Source organism: Lactuca serriola, chromosome 2 (genome assembly GCF_051521515.1).
Source record: "Lactuca serriola cultivar US96UC23 chromosome 2, Lser_US96UC23_V15, whole genome shotgun sequence".
Lineage (NCBI taxonomy): Eukaryota > Viridiplantae > Streptophyta > Magnoliopsida > Asterales > Asteraceae > Lactuca > Lactuca serriola.
Genome location: NC_136409.1, coordinates 91,553,344 through 91,560,010, shown reverse-complemented (window position 1 = coordinate 91,560,010; position 6,667 = coordinate 91,553,344).

Here is a 6,667-nt window from a genome sequence, read left to right as displayed (position 1 = left end):
TTTGAGTTCCACAATAGTAGTCTATGCAATTTAAGCAAAGCTTTGACGAGAATTGTTTCATTCATGAGTTCCAGATTACAAGTCTAAGCACATTGGCAAAGCTTGGATGAGCAGCGTTTTGTTCTGGAGTTCCACAACAGAAGTCTATGCAATTTAAGCAAAGCTTTCATGAGCATTGTTTGATTCTTGGGTTCCACAATAGAACACTATGCAATTTTGCAAAGCTTTCATGATCAATTTTTCATTCTTGGGTTCCACATTAGATGTATATGCAATTTAGCAAAGCATTGATGACCAATGTTTAGTTCTTGAGTTCCACAATAGAAGTAGTCTTTGCAATTTAGCAAAGCTTTGATGAGCATTGTTTAATTCTTGAGTTTCACAACAGAAGTGAATGCAATTTAAAAAAAGCTTAGATGAGGATTGTTTTATTCTTGAGTTAAACATTAGAAGTCTATGAAATTTAGCAAAGATTTGATGAGCATTGTTTAATTCTTGAGTTCCACAATAGAAGTCTATGCACTTTAAGCAAAGCTTTGATGAGCATTGTTTCATTATTGAGTTCCACATTATAAGTCTATGCAATTTAGCAAAGCTTTGATGAGCATTGTTTAATTCTTGATTTCCACAATAGAAGTAGTCTTCGTAAATTAGCAAAGCTTTGATGAGCAATTCTTTATTCTTGAGTTCCACAATAGTACTCTATGCAATTTAAGCAAAGCTTTGACGAGCACTGTTTCATTCTTGATTTCCACATTTGAGGTCTACGCAATTTAGCAAAGCTTTGATGAGCATCGTTTCATTCTTGAGTTCCACAATAGAAGTCTATGCAATTTAAGCAAAGAATTGATGAGCATTGTTTTGTTCTTGAGTTCCACAGTAGATGTCTATGCAATTTAGCAAAGCTTTCTTAAGCATTGTATCATTCTTGGGTTCCACATTAGAAGTCTATGGAATTTAGCAAAGCATTGATGAGCATTGATTAGTTCTTGAGTTCCACAATAAAAGTAGTCTATGCAATTTATGAAAGCTTTGATGAGCATTATTTAATTTTTGAGTTCCACAATAGAAGTGGATGTAATTTAAGCAAAGCTTTGAAGAGCATTGTTTCATTCTTGAGTTTCACATTAGAAGTCAATTGAATTTAGCAAAGCTTTGATGAGCATTGTTTAATTCTTGAGTTCCATAATAGTAGTCTTCGCAATTTCGCAAGGCTTTGAAGAGCATTTCTTTCTTCTTGAGTTCCACAATATAAGCCTATGCAATTTAAGTAAAGCTTTGATGAGCATTGTTTTATTCTTGTGTTCCACATTAGAAGTCTATGCAATTTAGCAAAGCTTTGATGAGCATCGTTTAATTGTGTTCCTCAATAGAAGTCTATAAAATTTAAGCAAAGCTTTGATTATAATTTTTTGATTCTTAAGTTCAACAATAGAAGTCAATGCAATTTTGAAAAGCATTCATGTGCATTCTTTTCATTCTTGGGTTCCACATTAGAAGTCTATGCAATTTAGCAATGCTTTGATGAGCATTGCTTAACACTTGAGTTCCACACTAGAAGTCTATGCAATTTAGCAAAACATTGATGAGCATTATTTAATTCTTGAGTTCCAAAATAGAAGTAGTCGTTGCAATTTGATAAAGCTTTGATGAGCATTGTTTAATTCTTTGGTTCCACAATAGAAGTGTATGCAATTTTTCCAAAGCTTTGATGAGCATTGTTTCTTTCATTAGTTCCATATTAGAAGTCTATGCAATTCAGAAAAGCTTTGATGAACATTGTTTATTGAGTTCCACAATAGAAGTGGTCTTCGCAATTTAGCAAATCTTTGATGAGTATTGTTTAGTTCTTGAGTTCCACAATAGAAGTAGTCTTCGCAATTTAGCGAAGCTTTGATGAGCATTTCTTTATTTTTGAGTTCCACAATAGTAGTCTATGCAATTTAAGCAAAGCTTTGACGAGAATTGTTTCATTCATGAGTTCCACATTACAAGTCTACGCACATTGGCAAAGATTGGATGAGCAGTGTTTTGTTCTGGAGTTCCACAACAGAAGTCTATGCAATTTAAGCAAAGCTTTCATGAGCATTGTTTGACTCTTGAGTTCCATCATAGAACACTATGCAATTTTGCAAAGCTTTCATGATTAATGTTTCATTCTTGGGTTCCACATTAGATGTATATGCAATTTAGCAAAGCGTTGATGACCAATGTTTAGTTCTTGAGTTCCACAATAGAAGTAGTCTTTGCAATTTAGCAAAGCTTTGATGAGCATTGTTTAGTTCTTGAGTTTCACAATAGAAGTGAATGCAATTTAAAAAATGCTTAGATGAGGATTGTTTTATTCTTATGTTAAACATTAGAAGTCTATGAAATTTAGTAAAGATTTGATGAGCAATGTTTAATTCTTGAGTTCCACAATAGAAGTCTATGCACTTTAAGCAAAGCTTTGATGAGCATTGTTTCATTATTGAGTTCCACATTATAAGTCTATGCAATTTAGCAAAGCTTTGATGAGCATTATTTAATTCATGAGTTCCACAATAGAAGTGGATGTAATTTAAGCAAAGCTTTGAAGAGCATTGTTTCATTCTTGAGTTTCACATTAGAAGTCAATTGAATTTAGCAAAGCTTTGATGAGCATTGTTTAATTATTGAGTTCCATAATAGTAGTCTTCGCAATTTCACAAGGCTTTGAAGAGCATTTCTTTATTTTTGAGTTCCACAATATAAGCCTATGCAATTTAAGTAAAGCTTTGATGAGCATTGTTTTATTCTTGTGTTCCACATTAGAAGTCTATGCAATTTAGCAAAGCTTTGATGAGCATCGTTTAATTGTGTTCCTCAATAGAAGTCTATAAATTTTAAGCAAAGCTTTGATTAGAATTTTTTGATTCTTGAGTTCAACAATAGAAGTCAATGCAGTTTTGAAAAGCGTTTATGTGCATTCTTTCATTCTTGGGTTCCACATTAGAAGTCTATGCAATTTAGCAATGCTTTGATGAGCATTGCTTAATACTTGAGTTCCACACTAGAAGTCTATGCAATTTAGCAAAACATTGATGAGCATTATTTAATTCTTGAGTTCCAAAATAGAAGTAGTCGTTGCAATTTGATAAAGCTTTGATGAGCATTGCTTAATTCTTTGGTTCCACAATAGAAGTGTATGCAATTTTTCCAAAGCTTTGATGAGCATTGTTTCTTTCTTTAGTTCCATATTAGAAGTCTATGCAATTCAGAAAAGCTTTGATGAATATTGTTTATTGAGTTCCACAATAGAAGTGGTCTTCGCAATTTAGCAAATATTTGATGAGTATTGTTTAGTTCTTGAGTTCCACAATAAAAGTAGTCTTCGCAATTTAGCGAAGCTTTGATGAGCATTTCTTTATTTTTGAGTTCCGCAATAGTAGTCTATGCAATTTAAGCAAAGCTTTGACGAGAATTGTTTCATTCATGAGTTCCACATTACAAGTCTACGCACATTGGCAAAGCTTGGATGAGCAGCGTTTTGTTCTGGAGTTCCATAACAGAAGTCTATGCAATTTAAGCAACGCTTTCATGAGCATTGTTTGATTCTTGAGTTCCACAATAGAACACTATGCAATTTTGCAAAGCTTTCATGATCAATGTTTCATTCTTGGGTTCCACATTAGATGTATATGAAATTTAGCAAAGCATTGATGACCAATGTTTAGTTCTTGAGTTCCACAATAGAAGTAGTCTTTGCAATTTAGCAAAGCTTTGATGAGCATTGTTTAATTCTTGAGTTTCACAATAGAAGTGAATGCAATTTAAAAAAAGCTTAGATGAGGATTGTTTTATTCTTGAGTTAAACATTAGAAGTCTATGAAATTTGGCAAAGATTTGATGAGCATTGTTTAATTCTTGAGTTCCACAATAGAAGTCTATGCACTTTAAGCAAAGCTTTGATGAGCATTGTTTCATTATTGAGTTCCATATTATAAGTCTATGCAATTTAGCAAAGCTTTGATGAGCATTGTTTAATTCTTGATTTCCACAATAGAAGTAATCTTCGTAAATTAGCAAAGCCTTGATGAGCAATTCTTTATTCTTGTGTTCCACAATAGTACTCTATGCAATTTAAGCAAAGCTTTGACGAGCAGTGTTTCATTCTTGATTTCCACATTTGAGGTCTACGCAATTTAGCAAAGCTTTGATGAGCATCGTTTCATTCTTGAGTTCCACAATAGAAGTCTATGCAATTTAAGCAAAGAATTGATGAGCATTGTTTTGTTCTTGAGTTCCACAGTAGATGTCTATGCAATTTTGCAAAGCTTTCTTAAGCATTGTATCATTCTTGTGTTCCACATTAGAAGTCTATGGAATTTAGCAAAGCATTGATGAGCATTGATTAGTTCTTGAGTTCCACAATAAAAGTAGTCTATGCAATTTATGAAAGCTTTGATGAGCATTATTTAATTTTTGAGTTCCACAATAGAAGTGGATGTAATTTAAGCAAAGCTTTGAAGAGCATTGTTTCATTCTTGAGTTTCACATTAGAAGTCAATTGAATTTAGCAAAGCTTTGATGAGCATTGTTTAATTCTTGAGTTCCATAATAGTAGTCTTCGCAATTTCGCAAGGCTTTGAAGAGCATTTCTTTATTCTTGAGTTCCACAATATAAGCCTATGCAATTTAAGTAAAGCTTTGATGAGCATTGTTTTATTCTTGTGTTCCACATTAGAAGTCTATGCAATTTAGCAAAGCTTTGATGAGCATCGTTTAATTGTGTTCCTCAATAGAAGTCTATAAAATTTAAGCAAAGCTTTGGTTAGAATTTTTTGATTCTTGAGTTCAACAATAGAAGTCAATGCAATTTTGAAAAGCATTCATGTGCATTCTTTTCATTCTTGGGTTCCACATTAGAAGTCTATGCAATTTAGCAATGCTTTGATGAGCATTGCTTAACACTTGAGTTCCACACTAGAAGTGTATGCAATTTAGCAAAACATTGATGAGCATTATTTAATTCTTGAGTTCCAAAATAGAAGTAGTCGTTGCAATTTGATAAAGCTTTGATGAGCATTGTTTAATTCTTTGGTTCCACAATAGAAGTGTATGCAATTTTTCCAAAGCTTTGATGAGCATTGTTTCTTTCATTAGTTCCATATTAGAAGTCTATGCAATTCAGAAAAGCTTTGATGAACATTGTTTATTGAGTTCCACAATAGAAATGTCTTCGCAATTTAGCAAATCTTTGATGAGTATTGTTTAGTTCTTGAGTTCCACAATAGAAGTAGTCTTCGCAATTTAGCGAAGCTTTGATGAGCATTTCTTTAGTTTTGAGTTCCACAATAGTAGTCTATGCAATTTAAGCAAAGCTTTGATGAGAATTGTTTCATTCATGAGTTCCACATTACAAGTCTACGCACATTGGCAAAGATTGGATGAGTAGTGTTTTGTTCTGGAGTTCCACAACAGAAGTCTATGCAATTTAAGCAAAGCTTTCATGAGCATTGTTTGACTCTTGAGTTCCATCATAGAACACTATGCAATTTTGCAAAGCTTTCATGATTAATGTTTCATTCTTGGGTTCCACATTAGATGTATATGCAATTTAGCAAAGCGTTGATGACCAATGTTTAGTTCTTGAGTTCCACAATAGAAGTAGTCTTTGCAATTTAGCAAAGCTTTGATGAGCATTGTTTAGTTCTTGAGTTTCACAATAGAAGTGAATGCAATTTAAAAAATGCTTAGATGAGGATTGTTTTATTCTTATGTTAAACATTAGAAGTCTATGAAATTTAGTAAAGATTTGATGAGCAATGTTTAATTCTTGAGTTCCACAATAGAAGTCTATGCACTTTAAGCAAAGCTTTGATGAGCATTGTTTCATTATTGAGTTCCACATTATAAGTCTATGCAATTTAGCAAAGCTTTGATGAGCATTGCTTAATACTTGAGTTCCACATTAGAAGTCTATGCAATTTAGCGAAGCTTTGATGAACATCGTTTAATTGTGTTCCACAAAAGAAGTCTATAAAATTTAAGCAAAGCTTTGATTAGCATTGTTTGATTCTTGAGTTCAACAATAGAAGTCTATGCAATTTAGCAAAGCATTCATGAGCATTCTTTCATTCTTGGGTTCCACATTAAAAGTCTATGCAATTTAGCAATGCTTTGATCAGCATTGCTAAATACTTAAATTCCACAACAGAAGTCTATGCAATTTAGCAAAGCATTGATGAGCATTATTTAATTCTTGAGTTCCACAATAGAAGTAGTCATTGCAATTTAATAAAACTTTGATAAGCATTGTTTAATTCTTTGGTTCCACAATAGAAGTGTATGCAATTTTTGCAAAGCTTTGATGAGCATTGTTTCTTTCTTTAGTTCCACATTAGAAGTCTATGCAATTCAGAAAAGCTTTGATGAACATTGTTTATTGAGTTCCACAATAGAAGTGGTCTTCGCAATTTAGCAAAGCTTTGATGAGTATTGTTTTGTTCTTGAGTTCCACAATAGAAGTAGTCTTCGCAATTTAGCGAAGCTTTGATGAGCATTTCTTTATTTTTGAGTTCCACAATAGTAGTCTATGCAATTTAAGCAAAGCTTTGACGAGAATTGTTTCATTCATGAGTTCCACATTACAAGTCTACGCTCATTGGCAAAGCTTGGATGAGCAGCGTTTCGTTCTGGAGTTCCA